Source organism: Macrotis lagotis, chromosome 1 (genome assembly GCF_037893015.1).
Source record: "Macrotis lagotis isolate mMagLag1 chromosome 1, bilby.v1.9.chrom.fasta, whole genome shotgun sequence".
NCBI classification, from domain to species: Eukaryota; Metazoa; Chordata; class Mammalia; order Peramelemorphia; family Peramelidae; genus Macrotis; species Macrotis lagotis.
In genome coordinates this window covers 156,357,904-156,378,790 of record NC_133658.1, presented here as the reverse complement: position 1 = coordinate 156,378,790, position 20,887 = coordinate 156,357,904, and the positions used below count along the sequence as shown (strand labels likewise).

Sequence of the window (20,887 nt, the reverse complement as noted above, 5' to 3'; positions counted from 1 at the left end):
CCATATCAAATGGAGGAGTCAGCAAGAAGTGGCGCTGCCCACACAGAAGTGGGGGCCAGTCAGAAGGGAATAACTCTTCTTCCTGTTCAACAACTTTTTACCTTCTGTAACATCTACTACTAGAGACACATAAACCCAATATTAGGAAGACTTAGACATATGTATATGTTGTCTCCTTCAATAAAATAGAAGTTTCTTGAAAGCAGGATCATTTCATCTTAGCAATGCCTGATACATAGAAGGAATTTAATAAATAGTTGTTGCTGATTAAATAGATCTATAAGTTCCCTATTCGCTCTAAATCATTATATGGACAAAGAATAAGATCTCATACCTCAAGAGGGAAAAGTCTGTGTGGGGGGGGGGCATTGTGTATCCTGATTTCCATAGCTAAATATTGTAGATAAGGGGCAACATTGGTTTGGTGGATAGATGGACATGAAGTTCAGAAGACCTTAGTTTCAGATTCTGACATTTCCTAGCTGTGTGTCTTGATAAATCATATAATCTCTGAAGTTGGCATTTGCAAATATATGTCAATTCCCTGAATTAATGAGTAAGTTAAGAGATTGCTTAGAATCTGTGTTGAGGGAGGAAGTTCCTTCACAAAGGAAAATCACAGAACATCAGTGGACTGAAGACCAATGTACAAAGCTGGTACTCAGAAAGATTGAATTGGAGCACCCCAATGAATAACTAAAGACAGAATTACCTTAGAGGAAAGCCAGGGTGTATGGGAATTTTGTTAATTTTGATGAGCTCAGTTTATAACTTCTTAGCATCATCCAAGTCCTGCTTGGTACTTTTGGATAATTTTTCCCCCAACACTTCCTGGACTAAGGCCTCATCAGAAGCTTTGTATCTTTCAAATAGAAGGGGCTACCTGGAGGGTAAGGGGAGGTAGCCCCTCCAAGATGCAGTAGTAGCCCAAATTTATTTGAATACTGAACATTTAAGGGCTTGAAATATGTTGAAGGAATTCAATTTTGACCTAACAACATTTATGAATCAACTACTATACCATACTATGTGCTGAACATATAAAAATGAAAAATTATATTTATCCTGCTTTCAAGGAATGTATATTCTGTTGGTATTGGGTAGGGGGATATATGTGCTCAAATAAAAATTTGAGCTACAAGGTGATGGAGTGCAGGGGGTAGCCAAAGGGTGGTGAAAAGTTTGAAGAGAAAAAATTGCTTTCAAGAGGGAAGCGTGAAGGAAGACTTTGTGGAGAAGGATCAACACTGAAGGGAAAAGAAGAATTCAACATACAGAAATATAGAGAAATATAGGGAAGTACAGAAGCATAAAAGAGCAGGATGAAAATAGGGAATGAGTAGTCTGGTTTATTTGAAATATCATGTGTATATTTCTTGAATAACCCCCTGAAAAAATGGGTCTGGAAACATTTCAGAGCAAAATATAGAGAATGTTAAGCCAGTTTCTAATAGAAAAATAACTTCTTCTCTAATAAATAGCGTTGCAAAATGGTTAATTTTATATGTAAGACTCTAGAGGGAGGAATATCAGTAACATTGAATTTGCTCAGGCTATTTTCACTTTTTTTTTGCAAAACTCAAATTCCCAGAAACTTTCTTCCAGGAGGGTGGAGGTGTATGGCCGCTGCGCCACCTTGTGGCCATGATTGGATAATGCACTATTCAAGGCTGATGCTTGTTCTTTCTGGAAGACCATGGCATCAGGGAGGTGATGTCATGACAAGCACATGAATGGGACTGGAGTGAGGGGATGCTGGGCCAAGTCACCTGCCTCACTTTCTCCTCCAGAGCCCTCTGGGTCCAGTGACCAGATATGGATCAGGACAACTGGAGATGGCCTTGGATGCAAGGCAGAGTTGAGACTTTCCCAAGGTCATTCAAGGCTAACTTCCACAAGGACGGTCAGCTACTCTGCACCCTTTCTCCCCTGATTCCTCAAACAGTCCCATCAGTTTTCCTAGGCCAGGGTTGACCATCCCCACCCTTGGAGCCAATAAATTAGGCAGGAAAGGGCACAGTAAAAATTTGTAACTCCCTCTCCCTCTTTTAAAAGGTATAGATCAATATCTTAGCTTATTAGTTCATTGGCTCTCTGGATCCTGATATATAATGTTGATCAGGTTGTGTCTCAGGAAAGAAAGCCCAGTTGGAGGCATCTAGGAGGAGTGAGGAACCAGAAATCCATGCTGATTTCCCATTTTGGCCTACATTCTGGCTGGGGCATAGGATATGTGATATCATGAACAAAGGTATCCCAGCTTCTATACAGAGAGCTGGTCAAAGACTCAGGTTACTCTGATCCTTCTACATATTGGCTATATGGCCTTGGGCAAGTCACTTAACTTCTCACTACTCCAGGAAACTTTCTAAGACTAGAAGTTGTAGAAAGAGTATTGATCAGCTTTGTTAAAAGTTCCTTCCTATGCCAGTGAAAACATCAATCAATCATGGCTCTAAATGCACACATAAACAGGTATACACACATTTAGACATGTACTTTCCTGTATGCATCATCTTTGATGGAGTCCTGTCCCATCTGACCCCCAACCCCAGCACATATACAATCCAGAACTCTTAGTCTGTCAAATTCCTATTGATTCTATTTCCCCTGTTGATTCTATTTCCCAACCCCCTTTCTAATCCCTAATCCTATTCCAAGTCTTTTTAAATTCTTTTCTGGATTATTCATATAGTTTCATAACCCATTTCCTGGCCTCCAGCCCTTACTCATTTGAATTTTTCCTATACAAAATTACAAAATCATTTTAATGCATTTATTTCATCATTCCCCTATTCAAAGAAGCCTTCAATGGTTCCCTTTTAATTATGATTAATGCTTCAAAATCTTAGCCTGGCATTTGAAACCCTCCCTAGTGTGGTCTCAACCTATCTTGTCATCATTTTTCACTACTCTAATTCATGCAACCAAGATAGAAATCAATTTGAATAATTTAACTTCCTAAAACACATACACTTTCCTGACTCTATGCCTTTTTTCAGATTATTACCAAGGCTCAAAAATCTCAAAGTTTAAAATTTTATTCATTATCAGGGTCTAACTCTAATATTACTCTTTCCATGATGTCTTCTCTTATCACTCCAAACAACTGAAATTTATCTTTTCTTTTGAGTGCCAGTCCTTTCTGTTCATCTTTCATGTAACTTGTAATATGCTTTCTTTTATTATCTTTTCATGTTACCTGAGTATATGGCATCTCTCTCTCTACTAGACTGTATATTTCTTGGGAGAAACCAAATCTTCTTCATCTTCATATTCTTATTCTGATGTCCCTCACCCCATTCCCAACTCAAACCTATCACAATTTCTTGTCCAAGAAATGCATATTCATTGGGCGTTTGAGATTATTTGTCTTTATAAAGCACCCACGAACATGTCTCAGTCAAAGTATGATCTGGGACAAACCCAGCTTTAAAAAGCCAACATCTCCTGCTATAACCAGAACCATCTCCAATTGTTGTGATCCATATCTAGCCATTAGATCTGGAAGACTCTGGAGGAGAAAGTGAAGCTGGTGACTTTGTACAACTCTCCCTCATTTAAATCCAACTCACTTACATATCATGGCACAACTTCCCAGATGTCAGGGTCTTATTCATCAATGAAGGATGGGGCAGTTTGTGCAGTGACTAGAGCACTGGTCCTGGGGTCAGGAGGACCTGAATTCAAATTCTGCCTGACATTTAATAATTACCTAGCTGTGTGACCTTAGCAAGTCACTTAACCCCAGTGCCCTGAAAATTTTTTTTAAAAAGAGAATAAACAACAACTACCCCCCAAAGAAGAATACTTCATGGTTAAGGTATTCTATATATTTTCATTCATTAAAACTATGATTCATGATCCTACATTGGTGTGTTCTTGGTTAGCCAGAAAATACAATTAGTTCCAAGCAAAGGCATTTAATGAACAGGCATAAAAAGAAAAGTAAAAATAAAACATTTTGCCCCATAAACCTGGGACACAAGTACAATATACTACCCAGAAGCCAGATATATATATGTAAAGATATATATATGGAGAGGCATATATATATAGGGAACATATATAGACATACTATGCAACTCATACCCCAAGAAAAATGATGATTTGTGAAGATGTATGTAGCATATGGGCTGTTCCCACTGGGCTTTCTCAACTGGATGCACTATCTCAACTGTCCACAACTCTGTTAACAAGTAGTCTTTGCCAGATGCATTGAGGTGTGGCCTCATTGGGGATGCAGGGGCAGAACTTCTCTCTGTTTGCAAGATCCTGACTTCCCCTGAAGTCTTTGGTTATAGTCCTACCTCTTCCTCATAAGAAGAGTTGGCTCTCTGGTTGTGCTTTAATTCCAGAGCCAGAGGCTTTTCTATAGTGCTTTTAGAAAAGGAGCCATGTAATCCATTCATGTGTTTTTGCCTTTCTTTATATTCCCAGAGCCTAGCATAATGTCTGGCACGAATTAAGGACTTAATAAATGCATCTTGTCTGACTGATTGACAGTAGCATAGATACTGTGTCAATAAAGCATCTGTCTTTGTCTCAGCCATAAAACCAGCAAAAAGTTCCAGGAGGGAAAAAAAAACCTCCTTGACTTTTTTTTTTCTTTTCTTCATAAAATGGCATCTCTGTTTCCTTCCTGATTCTTGGCTAGAAGACAGTTCATCTTCAGCGGGAGGTTCTTTGCCATGGGCAGTAAACTCATTAGGACACAGCAGTGTTCTTCCTCAGGCTTAGTCTTTTCTTTGGAGCAAACTTTTTGGTCCAGAAGTTTGAGTCTTTCACACTGAGACCACTCTAGGTGATGGCATTCCTTATGCTTGGGTCTTTCTCCTCTAAAGACCAGACTATACTTGGCTATTATCTATGTGATAGATCCTTGCCTAGTAACTACCTAATAGCTCTGAGGTTTGGTATTCTTCAGATTTTTCAACTTGAGACCCTTTCTGTTTTCTCATGTAGATATCAATAGGGAAAGATGCAGTTGGGGGGGGGCAAGGTTATTATCTCTCCTACAAAGGTAGCCATATTCTTAGAGTTTTATGTGCATATTCAGCCAACCAAGGTATAAAAGAGGATCACCTTTCCCTCTGTATCCCAAGCAACTAGTCTAATGCCATTCTCATAGTATTTATTCAGTGTTTCCTGATGTAGATTGTCTAATAGGTGTTTATTGTCCTGGTTTTGGTTATGTCCAACTCTTCCTTATCTTTATGTGTGGTTTCCTTAGTGAAAATTGGAATGATTTACCATTCCCTTCTCCAAGTCATTTTTACAGATGAGTAAACTGAGGTAAACAGTTTGCTGACTTGCCCAGAGTTATGCAGTTAGTAAGTATCTGAGGTCAAATTTGAACTCAGATTATCTTCTGTGCCACATGACTGCCCCTCTTTAGGTGCTTAATAAGAGCTAAATTGGAAAGGAAGAAAAGTGTTTATGGTTGGGTTAGGGAAGGCATCATGGATTAGATATGGCCTCTTATATATAGACCTATAATTTTTTTTCTAAACTTAGGGGGTGTCTCATGATTCGGGTTGGAATATTCTGATTTTTGAAATAATGAAAACTCTATGCAATTATTCCTTCTATCCTTTTCCTCAATTTATTTTTTAGGGTTTTTTTTGCAAGGCAAATGGGGTTAAGTGACTTGCCCAAGGCCACACAGCTAGTTAATTATTAAGTGCCTGAGCCCGGATTTGAACCCAGGTACTCCTGACTCCAGGGCCAGTGCCTTATCCACTATGTCACCTAGTCAACCCCCTTTCCCTCAATTTAGATAGAAGATGGGAAACAATGAAATCAATGACTGAATAGACAGATAAGGTAATTTATAAGTTCTTACCATGTGCCAGTTGTACCAAGCTATAGAGCTACACATACAAACAAAAAAAGTCCTTCCCCTCAGGGAGCCTATATTCTAATAGGGAAGGCAACATATTAAAGGGAAAAGGAAAGGGGGGAGAAGAACTTTGAAAACTATTTTTAAAAAAACCCAATAGGGCAGGAGCCTGAATTCTAAGAACAAAACTAAGATTTGGAGAGGGAAAGGTACTCCTGGGGTGGGGGGCAGGGAGCAGGGAAGACTGCTAAGGGAGAAGGTAGAAAAGTCAAGAATAGGAATGGAGCCTGTCTTGAAGTGAATTTGAACTGCACACCTAATGAAATCCAAATCCAATAAGCATTTATTAAGAGCCTACATCAAGCTAGGCATTGTACTTTGCACAGGGGAGACAATGAATTTTAAAAAATGTCCCTGCCCTCGGTGAGCTTACAATCTAAAGGGGAAAGTGATAAACAAGAGTAGGAAAGAAAGGATGGGGGAAGGACACCAAAGTGGCATGATCTAAGACTCCAATTTCTGCCCTCTATAAAGGAAGGCATTGAGAGTAGTTTGGTATTCTGTTCTCCAGCTCTCTAATCCGAGGGGAGAAAAGGCTGGGGGAGATGAGTGTAATGAATTGATGGTAAGGGACAGGAACTTGCCAGCCAGATGGGGTACGTATACCCAGTATAAGAAAGTCAATGGGGAGGTAATCAAGTCCAGATTGTGAGGAGTGGAAACTGTATGCGGTTATTCCCTCTATCCTTTCCCTCAGTTTGGATAGAAGATGGGAAATTTAATGAAATAAATGATCTACAGTGCATTATAGCGATACAGGTAAACACTTTGCAAGTCTAACAGGTCATCAGGTAACTTGAAATGGCTAAGAATGAGCCTTAGCTTCTAGATTAGAACACTGAATGAATGGAATGTATGTCAGTCAAATGGATGAATATCCAAATTGTCTTGTAATAATATTCTAGTAAAAAAAAAGACCATGATGATTTGAGGTCATGAGAGTGGCATAACAGAAACCACACATCTCAGATCAGGAAGGAACCTTTGAGGCCACCTATTCTAGGGTGGAATAGGAATAAGAATCCCCTTTAGAATAAATTCAGAAGTAGTCATCCAATCTTTGCTGAAGATCTCTGGGAAAGAGAAAACTACTCATTCCTAAGACAGACCCATTCTACTTTTTAGGTAGCTCTAGATATGAAGAACTTTATCACTCAATAATAAGACTCAGTTGGCTTTTTGCAATTTCTATCCACTGCTTTTATTTCTGCCCTTTGGAGCCAAATAAAATAAGTCTAATCCAAAATGGAATTTACATTCCCACTCACCCAGACCACCCCTCTTTATAAACTCCCTGTTACTCTGAAGGGCAGGAAAAGAGGAAGGACAGGTAATTCTTGCCTCCGTATGCAAATCTCTGACTCCAAGGAATCTAGCCAATTCAAGAACTTACAGAATTCTTGAAGGCTTCTGTAGTTCAAATAATATTCAGTAATCAAGAGTCCATGAAAGGTTTAGTGTTGGTTTAAAAATAGAAAAATTGATTAGTGGAATAAATTAGGTACACAAGACCCAGAAGCAACTATATGTTGTAATACACTGTTCAATAAATCCAAGGACTCTGACTACTGGAGTTAGCACTTACTGACAAAAACTGCTGAGGAAACTGAAAAATAGTTTGTCAGAAATTAGGTTTAGACTAATATCTGACACTATAAATATGTCAGAATAATTTTCAATTGTATGACCTAGATGTAAACGGTCATAACAAAAACAAATTAAAAGAAAGGGAATGAAGTGCCTATCACAACTAGGAATGGGGAAGAATTCTTTTTTCCCCCCCTTATTTCCAAGGCTTTATTGAACATGGTTACAGGGGTAGAAAATGATGGTTCCAATTCCTTTCAATTCCCTGGCATGAAATGTTGTATTCAGGGATGGAGACATACATATACACACTCACACTCAGTGACAACAATATTCACACGCATACCACATCTACTAAAAGGAGTAGGTCCAGTCTACATCCACTTTTAAAATCCTTATTCATAGATCCAGTCATGAGCACAAGACTTATAATCAACCAGCTCCTCAGGCTTAAACCACAAGCTGATCTCCTTCTCAGCACTTTTTACAGAATCACTGCCATGAATGATGCTCCTGACAACTTGAATGCAGAAGTCCCCACGAAGGGTACCTGGTTTGGAATCAGCTGGGTTGGTCTCCCCCAGCATCACTCTGCCTTGTCTTCACCACATTCAAGCCCTCCCAGACCATGGCTACAACAGGCCCTGAGTTCATGTATTTCACAAGCCCAGGGAAAAATGGTCTGTCTTTCAGGTCAATATAGTGCTGTTTCAGATGTTCCTCTGAAGCCCTCAGAAGCTTCATGCCCACGAGACGGAAGCCCTTCTGCTCAAAACGTTTGATGATGTCCCCGACCAGGCCGCGCTGGACACTGTCCAGCTTGATGGCGATCGTTGACCATGGCCCAGGGAAGCTCGGCCTAGAGCCCGAGAGAAGGCTTCAGCGGAGTCCGGAGTCTGCGCCTCGCAGCAGAGCGGGGAAGAGAGATGGGAGAATTCTTAATGAAACAAAGAATGGAAATGACCATAGGAGAACAAAGTATCATGGGCTTCTAGAGGCAGTTGGGTCCAACGTCTTCATTTTATAGATGAAGAGAATGATAAAATGAATAATTTTGATTACATAAAATTGAGATATTTTGCAGAAACAAAATTTAAAAAGTTAGAATTAGAAGAGAAGACAGTTAACTAAGAAAAAATTTCTCTGTTAAAGGTCTACTATTCAAGATATATGAGGAACTGATTTAACTATAATGAAACAAGTCTTCTTTAATAGATATATGATCAAAAAATATAACCTAGCAATTGTCAAAAAAGAGAGAAAATTATCAGCAACCAAATGAAAATACTTCAAATTATTAATAAGAATACTATAAAGAGTTTTGATGTTCTATCTCAAATCAACATGATAATAATTGTACAATTGGGATAACCCAACAAGATGAACATACAAATTCATTATTATCTTCTTTTCACAATGTGGCTTTTTTGATACAGTAGGCTGTTCCTGTAACCAGTAAAAAAATATTTCAGTTGTGTCACAAGTTGAGACAAAAGGATAATACGATTATTGAGGGGGCTATAGGAGAATAGGAACACTCTAAAACATTGTTGATGGATCTATAAATTGATCCAGACATTCTGGAAAGCAATTCAGAACTGTACCCCAGAAGATATTAAACTGTGATTTTGATTCAATGACATATTTACTGTTTTTATAACCTCGAAGAGAGGAGAGAGGAAATGGACTCATATACCCCAAACCATTTTAGGAATACTTTTTGGCGAACCCTAAACTGAAAACAAAATGGGTGACCCATCAACCAGAGAATAATTTAACGGATTGTAGCAATTGAACCATAAGAGACAATGAAAGAGATTCAGGGAAACTTAAGAGGATTTAATGAACTGATGCAAAGTGAGGTTAGAAGAACATATATAATGAATTATATAATGACTATAAATAGCTGTAAAGTAAAGCAACTGTGAAAGACTTGAGAACTGTTAGTACAATAACCAAGCCAAAGTCCAGATAACTGACTAGGAATCATACTTCCTAGCTCTTGGAAGAGAGTTGACAGATTGGATGTGCAGAAAGAGATATACTTTTTAAGACATATGTATGGGTCTTTTTGTCTGAATATATTCTTTTATTATGAGATAGCTTTTTTATTCCTTCAGGGGAGAGTTATAAAAGGGACTGTGTGTGTGTGTGTGTGTAGTGGGTACTTAATAACAATGAAATAAGAAAAATATGCAGAAGAGAGTAGAAGGAAGTTCAGAAGGGGACACAGACAAGTGGGATAACTGGAACTATTGGGTTCATTTAATATATAATTAAAAACAAAAGTTGAATATAATTGGGATACCCAGTGTCATGTGCACTCTTCATTTTATATTCTTCATTATACAAAAAATGTACAAAATTCTTGTTAGTTTTCAAGGTCATATAATATAAATAATTAAAAAAATAAAATGAAGTGGAAAGTAAAAACTATGAGTCTAAAAGAAAGATCCCATAGACCAATTCCAAGCTAAGGAATTTAGGAAACTGAGCCACTAGCAATTAGCATAAATCAAGGCTCAGAGCTGGCTCCTTCATAGTACATCTGTATGTATTATACAAGAGATTTACTATATGTGCATACATAATCACACAGTGATAAGAATTTGAAAAGGAATTGACTGGATGCTTGAATTAAAAGGGGTTCACAACTACTTGTTACTGAGGCCCTTAATTACCAAGCTAAAATAAGTGGCAAATTAATAAAATATTAAAATTATAAATTCATTAAATTATATATAGTTAATAAAGCAGCAACTGGTGGTATAATGGATAATATATGGAATTTAGTCAAAAATATTATTGATGATGTTCTTCAGTTGTTTGAATCATGTCCGACTCTGTGATCCCATTTGGGGCTTTCTTGGAGTGGTTTGTCAGTTCCTTTCTAGCTCATTTTACAGATGAGGAAACTGAGATTAAACAGGATAAAGTGACTTGCCCAAGTACAATTCCTAATCAATTATCTGGACTTTTGCTTGGTTATTGTACTAACTATTCTCAAGTCTTTCACAGTTGCTTTGCTTTTCAGCTACTTATAGTCATTATATAATCCATTATGTTTATTCCCCTAACCTCCCTTTGTATCAGTTCATTGTCCTCTGAATCTCTTTTGTTGTCTCTTATGGCACTTTAAGTATTCCATCACATTCAGATGCTGCAATCTGTTAAACTATTCCCTAGTTGAGAGGCCAGATTTGAATTCAAGAAGATGAGTCTTCCTGACTCCAGACTCAGTGCTCCATCATTGAGCCACCCATTGTCCCAGAGCCAGGAACATCAGAGGTCACAGCCTGCCCCAGACCCTTCCTATTGTATGACCCTAGATAAGTCACTTAACTCATTTGCAAAATGGGGCTATCAACTAATTCTCAGGGTTGTTATGAGAATCCAATGAGTTAATATATGTAAATTCTTTACAAATGATAGCTATTATTATTATTACTTCCTGGGCTGTAAATGACTGTGAGGTTGTTTTCCTGATGCTGGTAAAAAAAAGCAGTGTTGTTGTGGTTAGGAAGTTGGCCTTGAAGGGGTGGAGATCTAAGTGTGAATGGAGAACTCCTGTACTTGGACCTATTAAGTAGAGTAGTGTGAGGGAGAGAGAGGATCAGAGAGGATGTTGTGATTGAGTCATTGGGTGGGGGTGGAGGGTGTTTGATTGAGGATATCATTGAGTGTATTCTAGATGCTAGAATGATCTTTGATTTGGGGGAGCATTGGAAGTGTTAAAGTTAGTACAAAGACCACAGTTTCCCCACTCCTTTACCTACAGACTGAGGAGAGAGAGAGAGAGAGAGAGAGAGAGATGGATGGATAGATGGATAGATAGATAGATAGATAGATAGATAGATAGATAGATAGATAGATAGATGATAGATATAGACTGAGTCCTGGTGCTTAATTCTCTCTAAAGGAGCAATTAATTCCAAAACTCAGAGACAGGAATGGCAGAGATCTGAGAGATGTTGTTACTAAATGATGCAGCTTTAAATCCCTAAGAATCTTTGCATGGGAAGAGAGAGTCTTGGAGTTCAGGATGCAGAAAAGAATACAAGCAGGTCCAGAGCTTGAGTGTCAGTATTAGATTGATGGGGTCCATTTAAATATGTATACTTGTATGTTTGTGTGTGTGTGTGTGTGTGTGTGTGTGTGTGTGTGTGTGTGTGTATGAGGGTAGAACAGTGTTGTGGAGAACAAACTCTGTGGGTAGGGATGGGGCCAGGAAGAGAAATGGACCATGTTTCCAACTGACTTTTTAAAGATTCCCTCGAGGCCTTCTTGGCCTCTCACCAAAAACCAAAAATAGCAGCAGTCTAGTAAGTAAATATCTTCCTTCCGTTATTTTGAATTTAGATTTAGAGTCTCCACTCTAGCTGTGCTGCCCCCTGACTCTGAGCAAAACTACTGCACATGGAGGCAAAGGGAAGGTAAATGGGATGAGGAGGGGGACATGCATGTATATCTTCTGTGGGAGGCAATAGGAGGGTGCAAGAGATAGGAAAGGTGCTGTCTACCTTCAGAGAAACAGGGGATAAGTGGAAATAGGCATATAACAGTCATACATATATGTCTATAAATATCTATAGCTATATCTGCACATGATTATAGACATCTATGACTATGTGTGTGGATATATGTATATGTATGTGAATGTGTATGGGCATATGTCTATATGTGTATATACATGCATTTATATATATCCATGTTTAATTATAATCTTCAAGGAGGTGAGGGGGGAAGTAAACTGCACAAATGAAAACTGACAAAGAAACAAAGAAAAGATGGACGACTTTAAACACAATATGTAGTATTTATAATTTAGGATTTCTTGAAATGGAAATTTATTGTTTTACAGTGTGAATACCCTTTTATGCATTGCTGAGCATGACAATATTTTTTCTTTTCTTTTGTATTTAAGTTTAAAATTTAAAAAAAGAAGAAAAGGAAGGAGTTATTAAGTTCCAACTATATACAAAGCACTATTATTGCCCTAGAGATAGGCAAAAATCAAAATTATCCCAATCCTCAAGGAACTTACATTTTACTGCTTCCATTACATAAACATGATTATAATCATTGTTAACAAGGATTTATTAAAGTGCTTACTCTGTGCCAGACACTGTAATAAGCACTGGGGATGTAAAGGCAAAATATGGCACCTGTGCTCAGGGTACTCTCATTCAAATGTACATTTGAGATGTATACATAAAAATGGGAGTGATCTCAGAGGAAAAAATTAGTAATGGGAGCAAGAGGAAAGGCCTCTTGCAAAAGGTAATAGATGAATTGAATACTGGAAGAGACCAAGGAAACCTCTACTTCCAGGATAGGTGAGAAGACAGATTATTCCAATGAAAAAGGCACATAGGAGATTGAGTGTCACATGCAAGGAACAGAGAGGAGACCTGTATCATTGGATGATAAAATGCCTAATATGAAGAGGGATAAAGTATAAGAAAACTAGAAAAGTAGGGAGGGCTTCAAAAACTAGAGGATTTTAAATTTGATCCTGGAGGTAATGAGGAACTACTAGAGTTGATGGGGATAATGTATAAAACGATGATCACTTTGGCAGCCAAGTGAATGATAGACCTAAGAAGGGAGAGACTTGAGGGAAAGAGACCCATCAGAAGAATATTGAATAGTTCAGGCAACAGAGGATTAGGAATTAGATCAGAGTAGTAGCTATGTGAATGGCTAGAATATGAGAGATGCTGTGAAAGTAGAAAGGAAAACACTTGACAATAGATTGGGTTTCTTGAGTGAGTTCAGGTGATGAACTGAAGATGACATTAAGGGTGAGAGCCTGGGTGTGACTAAGGCCATGGCAGTGCCCTTTACAATAAGAGGGGAGATTTGGGTGGAAAATAATGAGTTTTCTTTTGATTATGCTGAGTTTGAGATGCAGCAAGGGGTATCTCTAGAGGAAGAAGAGGACAAAGCTTTGAGAGACTTCCATGATTTGTAGACTTAACATGGATGAAGAATCACTAAAAGAGACTGAAAAATGGTCAGACAGATAAAAGGAAAATTAGGAGAGAGCAGTTTCACAAAAACCTAGAGAGGAGAAAATATCAAGGATAAGATAGTGATCAACAGAGTAAAAAACTTCAGAGATCAAGAAGGATGAGGATTGAGAAAAGGCCACCAGCTTCAGTAATTAAAATTATCATTGGTAACTAGAGAGAGTAGTTTCAGTTGAATGATGAGATAAGAAGCCTGAGTGCAAAGGGCTTAGAAAGAGTGAGAGAAAAGGAAGTGGTGACATCAGTTGCAGAAAGATTTTTCAAAGAGTTTGACCAAGAGGAGGAGAAATATAGATTGATACCTAGCAGAGATTGTTAGATCGAATGAGTGTTTTTCTTCTTTTTCTTGTCCTTTTCTTTCCTTCCTTTCTTTTTGTTTTGTTTTGTTTTTAGAATGGGGAGACAGGAGCATATTTGAAAGTAGCATGAATAGTTTCAGTAGATAGAGTGAAACATGATGAAAGAGAGAGAGGAGAGAGAGAGAGAGAGAGAGAGAGAGAGAGAATGAGTAGGATAAAAGGGACAATATGCTAGAGAAGATAAGTTGGAATGTGATCAAGGGTATATCTTTTTTTTTTTTAGATTTTGGCAAGGCAAATGGGGTTAAGTGGCTTGCCCAAGGCCACACAACTAGGTAATTATTAAGTGTTTGAGACCAGATTTGAACCCAGGTACCCCTGACTCCAGGGCTGGTGCCTTATCCACTGTGCCACCTAGCCACCCTGATCAAGGGTATATCTAAAGGGACTTTCTTTGGCAAGGTGAAGGGCCACCTCTTCATGTGGGACAGGGGTGAAGGAGGAAAAAGTTGGGAAAAACATCAAGAATGTTGTGAAATGAGGAGGGAAGGAGAGGGAAGTCTTGGTAAACAGCTTCAATTTTTTGATTGTGTGAGGTAAGCTCCTCAGCTAGGAGAAGGGGGAGAAGTCATGGAAAGCTTTAGGAAAGATTAAATATCTAGAATAGCTATTATAGTGAATAGAAGAGAGAATCTAATAGATAAATGTAAAAAGCCTACCTTACTGCAATGAGGATCTAGTTGAGATTATACAAAATAACTTTGTAATTGACCCAAATCAGTAAAGTTTCTGGTTTTCTTCACCTCCATTTGATAACATGTGAATAGGTTCAAAGGCAATAGATAGTAGAGGAATTCAAAGTTGGGGTGTGTTAAGGAATGACTGGGGAAAGAACAAAGGAGCAAGGGACTCAAGTGAAAAGGATAGTGTCAAATTTAACTGGTTTACCAAGTGGTTGAAATAGGGAAGGGAGGAATAAAGCTAGTTCATAGGCTCATAGCCTGGGAAATTCCTGAAAGATGGAGAGGTTTAAGGATGAAGAAAAATATGAGGATAGCATCCTGGACCATATCTTTTTCCTGGAGATAAGGGATTAATGAGTAAATTCAAAGGGCTTTGCTCTCTTCTTTTCCTTAGTTTGTGACATGTATATTGTCACACACAGACACAATATGTATATATTTGTATATATGTATGTATATAGTATATGCATATTAAAAATATATATTCATGTTGTATTGAGAGAATAGATTTATGATGATATAATTATTCACTCTCAGTGAACATAGTTTGATATATATATATGTTTAATTATCCATGTGAATCTATATTGTTCTGTGATCAATACAGCTCTGTTATGTACTTTAATATATTTATAGAATCACAGCATTTCAGAGGTGGAAGGGACCTCACAGGTATTCCAGTTCAATTGGTAATGTTACAGATATAACCTCTATAACATACTTGGTGGGGGGCAGGTGGAGAGAGGAAGGGACCGAATGTTTATTAAGCATCTACAGAGTTCCAGGGCAACGAGATGGGGTGGTGGATAAAGTTCTAGGACTGTAGTCAGTCATCTTCCTTACTTCAAATCTAGTCTCAAACACTTTCTAGCTATATGACCCAAGCAGGTCACTTAACCCTATTTACCTCAGTTTTTTATGTGTAAAATGAGTTGGAAAAGGAAATGATAAATCACTCCAGTGTCTTTGCAAAAAAAAAAAAAAAAAAACAAACTCCAAATTGTGATCACAAAGAGTTGGATGGAACTGAAATGATAAATAATGATAGGTTCCAAGCATAGCACTATTATCTGTACTCCTCAGAAAAACCCTATTATTTTCCACATTTTACTTGAGAAAACTGAGGCAGACAGAAGTTAAATGGCTTGCCCAGAGTCACACAGCTAGTGTCTGAGAATTTGAACTCAAGTCTTCCTGACTCCAGGCCTAGTTCTTCTATCCATTTGGTCTTAACCACTTGATTAGCAGTCATTTAACCTCCTGTAGGAAATATCCAGTGAAGAGGAACTTGCTGTGTCAAGTACTCACTAACCTTAAAGCACTATATGAATAATCATTTTTATTATAATTATAATTACTCTAACTTAGAAAATAATATATAACCTGATTCCAACCTAGCTTTCCCTATTTCTCTATAACTCCATAATCCAGTCACACTGGCCTTCTATCTTCCTCACACATAACACTCCTTAATCTATGTTCATCCATGCCTTTGTACTGTCTATCTCTCATGCCTGGAATGCTCCCCAGTCCAGCCCCTATACTTCATAGGATCCCTCATTTCCTTCAAGTCCCCAAATTTCTAAATTTTATATAGTCTATTCCTGCTCTTAAGGATTTTCCAAACTATATCCATAAAAAGTTCATTATAGACTTATTAACTTTAATGCTAGAAATGACCTTGGGGATGAAAGAGTCAAATTGTAAAATAGGAACTGCATAGAGTGTGCACATATACACATACCTATATAATACACACAAATATATCCATATGTAGACATATCCCACATAGATGTACACAGTAAGAGCAGCTTGGGTAACAGGTGCTATGAGATCAGAAGAGACAAATGGTACAGTGGTTTAGAGTGGCCAGGGAAAGCTTCATGGAAAAGGAGGGAATTGTATATGAAGAAATATCCTTCTCTACTGTGAATAGTCATTCCCTAATTCTGGGCTCCCTCTTTTTGTAAGAAGGGTGATTTTTTTCCACTCTTCTTTCACTTTAGGAAGAAATGGGGTGAGGGAGAGAAGAGGTGAGGGGAAGTAGAAAGAAGACTGACAGCAAAGTCCCTGAGTTGATTGTAGAGGAGAGGGAGAGGAGGAGATGCAGAGTGTGATGGTGGCAACCAGCTTGATGATGTTATCTAATAACTGAGTTCAATCATGATCCACTGATTGCAGAATTCAGGTCTAAATCATGTTGGTTTTTAAAATTATATATATATATATATGTGTGTATGTTTGTATGTAGATTTTTCCTCCAAATTTTGTAAATTGGGTCTATCTGTGTTAGTTGTTCACTTTCTTTAACTGTACTATGTATACTACTGTTTTCCAAGCTCTGGTTGACAGTTTTTCTGTTCTTGTACAAACACACAAATATACACATATATAAAACCCAGGTGGCAAGCTCTCTCAGGTCTTGGTGCCAGGGTGGATCCCCTTAGCTGATTGTGAAACTTGCCTCACCCTCTCTAAGTGAGGAAGACCAAAAGTCTAACAAGAGCTAAGGGCTGCAGAAGGGCTTACAAACAACTTGAAAAACTTCTGACAATACTCATGTTAAACTACAAGAAGGAATAGGATTGAATGAGTTTTTCCTTAATATAATAAGGAGCATCTATTTAAAATCATCAACTTTAATTATCTGCATTGGCAAAATGCAAGAAGCTTTTCTAATAAAATCAGGGGCAAAACAAAGGTATCCATTGTTACCTCCTATTATTTGATAGTAGATCTAGAAATGCTAGCCAAACCAGTGAAATAACAAAAAGAAATTGAAAGATGAAACGTAGGTAAAGGAGAAACAAAATTATCACTATTTGAAGATATAATAATACTTTATTTAGAGAACTCTGTAGATTCAACCAAATATTTTGAAAAAAATCACTGCAAAAAAGTAGCAAAGCAAACCTGCAAAAGTTTTCAGCATTTCTTTATATCACAAGTGAAATCTAGTTGAAGATAGGAAAATTCATTCAAAATAACCACAAAATATATAAAATATCTGGAGGTTAACCTATCAAGACACATTTAGGATTTATAAATATACAATTATAAAATATTCTACAAAAATAAAAGAAGATATATAATTGGAGTCATTAATTCTTCATGCAAAGATAATTTAAAATAATGATACTACGTTAATTAATTTACAGATTTAATTTCATGACAATCAAAACATAAGTAGATTACAGTGAATGAACTAATACTGTTTGAATATTTTTAACTTCCTTGCATTTTTCCTTTTATTTGAGTTTTTTAAGGGGGCCTACTAGTATCAGATCTTCTTATACTTCAAACAAGTTATTATCAACATTATTTGGTACTAGTTAAAAATAGGCTAGTTGATCAATTGAATATAATAGATATACAAAACTTAGAAATAATCAAATGAAGTACTATGAAAAATCCAATCAAACAGACATTCGACAAAACTGGGAAAAATGGAAAGTCATCTGGCAGAAATTAGGTTCATACCACCATCTTATGTCATACACCACAATTCAAATAGAGAAATAATTTGGCCATAAAAGTCACGTAAATGAAAAATGAAAGTATTTATTAAACATCTATTATGTAGATACAAATGTTGGTAATACAAATATAAGCAAATGATAGGCTCTGATCTTAGGAGTTCACATTTTAAAGTGTAAAGATAGCAAATAAAACAATTAGAAATGTAAATGGTTATTGGTAGGAAAGGTATGCATTTAGAATGCTATAGCATAGTTTGAAAATGGTCAAGAAGAATCCATAAACTGTTGCTTTTGTTTATCATTCATATTTGAAGAAAACCAATGCTTACATAGGGTGATGAATTGACTGATGAGTGAACTGGATTTAAGTGAGGCAAAGTTGCACAAAGTCATCAGCTACACTCTCTTCCAGAGTCATCGAAGTCCATCACTAAGATAAAAATCAGGACAAATTGATGATTCCTTAGGAAAGTGGTTGACCTTAGTGTCTTAAGTGCCTGGCCAAGCTCTAAGTGCTCTACAGCAACTGCTTTGAGGGTCTTTGGAGCAAACTGTTCTCATCTGCCCATTCTACAAGAGAAGCCTTCACATGCTTGGGATGGAAACCTCTCTAACTCATGAACAGATTTGTAAACCTCAACCTGGTTTAGCCTATCTGCCCAAATAGTTTACCAGTGTGGCTCATGTTACAGCTTCTTGGAGCCACAGGTGAAAGTTGAGGTCAGGTTGGGTGGCTAGGTGGTGCAGTGGATAGAGCACTGGCCTTGGAGTCAGGAGTACCTGAGTTTAAATCCAACCTCAGACACTTAATAATTACCTAGCCGTGTGGCCTTGAGCAAGCCACTTAACCCCATTGCCTTGAAAAATCTAAAAAAAAAAAGTTGAAGTCAGGTGGACAAAAAAGGTGGATGAACATCCCTGAAAAGGGTTCCCAACAGGGGTTCTTGTTCTCCTAAAATACATATTTACCACATAATTTGTTAGTGAAGAAAGGAAGAAGACTGCCTTCACAACTATGGATTACCCAAAGCCTACAATGCCCCCCCCATTATCTTTAAATCTATGATCTTCTGATTGTTATTGTTAGTAAGAATCTATCACTTTATTCTGACCAGCTCTTTGACTCATCTGTGCTTGTTACTTTTTTAATCTGGGGATCTCCAAACATAGCATGAGTTCAAGGAAATGAGGTTGGTGGCCTTTGAACCTGTTTCTTATGGTCTTCTGGGCTTTGATGTACAGTCAAACTTCGATTAACCAGAATGCTCAGGAAATGGGTGGTGGTGGATTCTGGTGAATTGAGTTTTCTGAGTAATTAAGGATTTTATTGAAAACGTGCCTTGTTGAAATCTCTGTGGCCTAAATTGCATTTGACATGGAAAAAAAATTCTTCTGCAATTTGGTGCTCATTTATCATTAGAGCATTATATCATGTTCCTCTCCATATAATTTTTATTCCAGTCAATCTGTATTACTGTACATAGCCAGAGATTTCCCATCTCCATGTCTTTGCTGCCTATTCCCTTCTGCTTGGAGTGTCCTTCCCCTAGAGTTCTGCCTAACCAGCTCCTATATCTTCTTCAAAGATCAATTCAAATTCCATTTTCTTTATAAAATCTTCCTTGATTTGCACAAACCAGGAATAAGTCCTATCTCTCCTAATATCCTGGAGCATGTTGTTTCTATGGGATTGCTAAATGTTTGCATTCTATTTTGTATTATATTTCTTTTTATAACTTTGCTTATTTCTCTTACTAGAATAGAAGCTCCTTGAATAAAGGGTACAATCCATGTTCATCTTAGTATCTCCCAAAGCATCTAGCACATAGTAAGTATTTAATATATATGTTCTGAATGAATGAATGCATAATAGGAGAGAGAAGAACATCAAATAAAAATGATTTAAATGTAGGATTGAGTTCAACAAATAGAACCAAACTCTCAAATATTTAGTTTTCCCCCCTCTGCTTTATAGAATTATATAGATCATAAGGGTAAAGCATCAGATAGACGATTTTCTTAAATGTTAATTCAGTCAACAAACAATTATTGATTACTGTGTACCAAGCACTGGAAATAAAAATTTAAGCAAAAAAAAAAAAAAGACAAGCTTTGCCTTCAAGGAGTTTATGTACTACTAGGGAAGAGAACATATTAAAGGAAGCTGAAAAGGGGAGGAGAAGAAGGCACTGGGCACAGGGATGTGATGGATAAGTCCAGGGGAATGTACCTGGTGGAAAATGAAGAGCTGGTTGGCCTGAGTGCCCTCTTTAAATGATGGAATCAGAGGGAGGAACCCTAGGAGTAGAGGCTACCTTCAGATTCCAGGGCTCACCTACAGTGATTATAGCATCTATAGTGATAGTAACATAATGATATATTAAGATTCCTTATGATATCCCTATGAGGTATTATTATTCCCATTTTACAGATGAGAAGATAGAGGCTCAAGGAGTTAAGTGGTTTAACTAAAATCGCTAGATACAGAATCTGGTCTTCTGATTAAGCAGCTGGTTGGTGCAGTGGATGGAGAACTGGATTGGAATCAGACATCTGAGTTCAAATCCTGCTTCAGATACTTATTAGCTGTGTGACTGGGGATATGTAATATGTTCACTTAAGTTTTTTTTATCTGTAAACTAGGGATGGCAGCACTTGCCTCGATGGTTGTTTTGAGGATCAAATGAAATGATATTTGTAAAGCACTTATAAAATGCTGCTATTACAGCTACAACTACAACTACTACTCCCACCACCACCACTACTATTACTTTTAAGCCATAGTACTTTCTGCTTCAACCTACTGTTAGCTTTAACACTTCATAAACCCTGAAATGGGATTATT

General features: G+C 37.4%; 1 pseudogene; it reads right to left on the bottom strand.

Moving 5' to 3' along the window:
• Positions 1-7,735: 7,735 nt before the first annotated feature.
• LOC141517570 (putative nucleoside diphosphate kinase) overlaps positions 7,736-20,887 on the bottom strand; it is a 29,906-nt pseudogene continuing 16,754 nt past the window's right edge.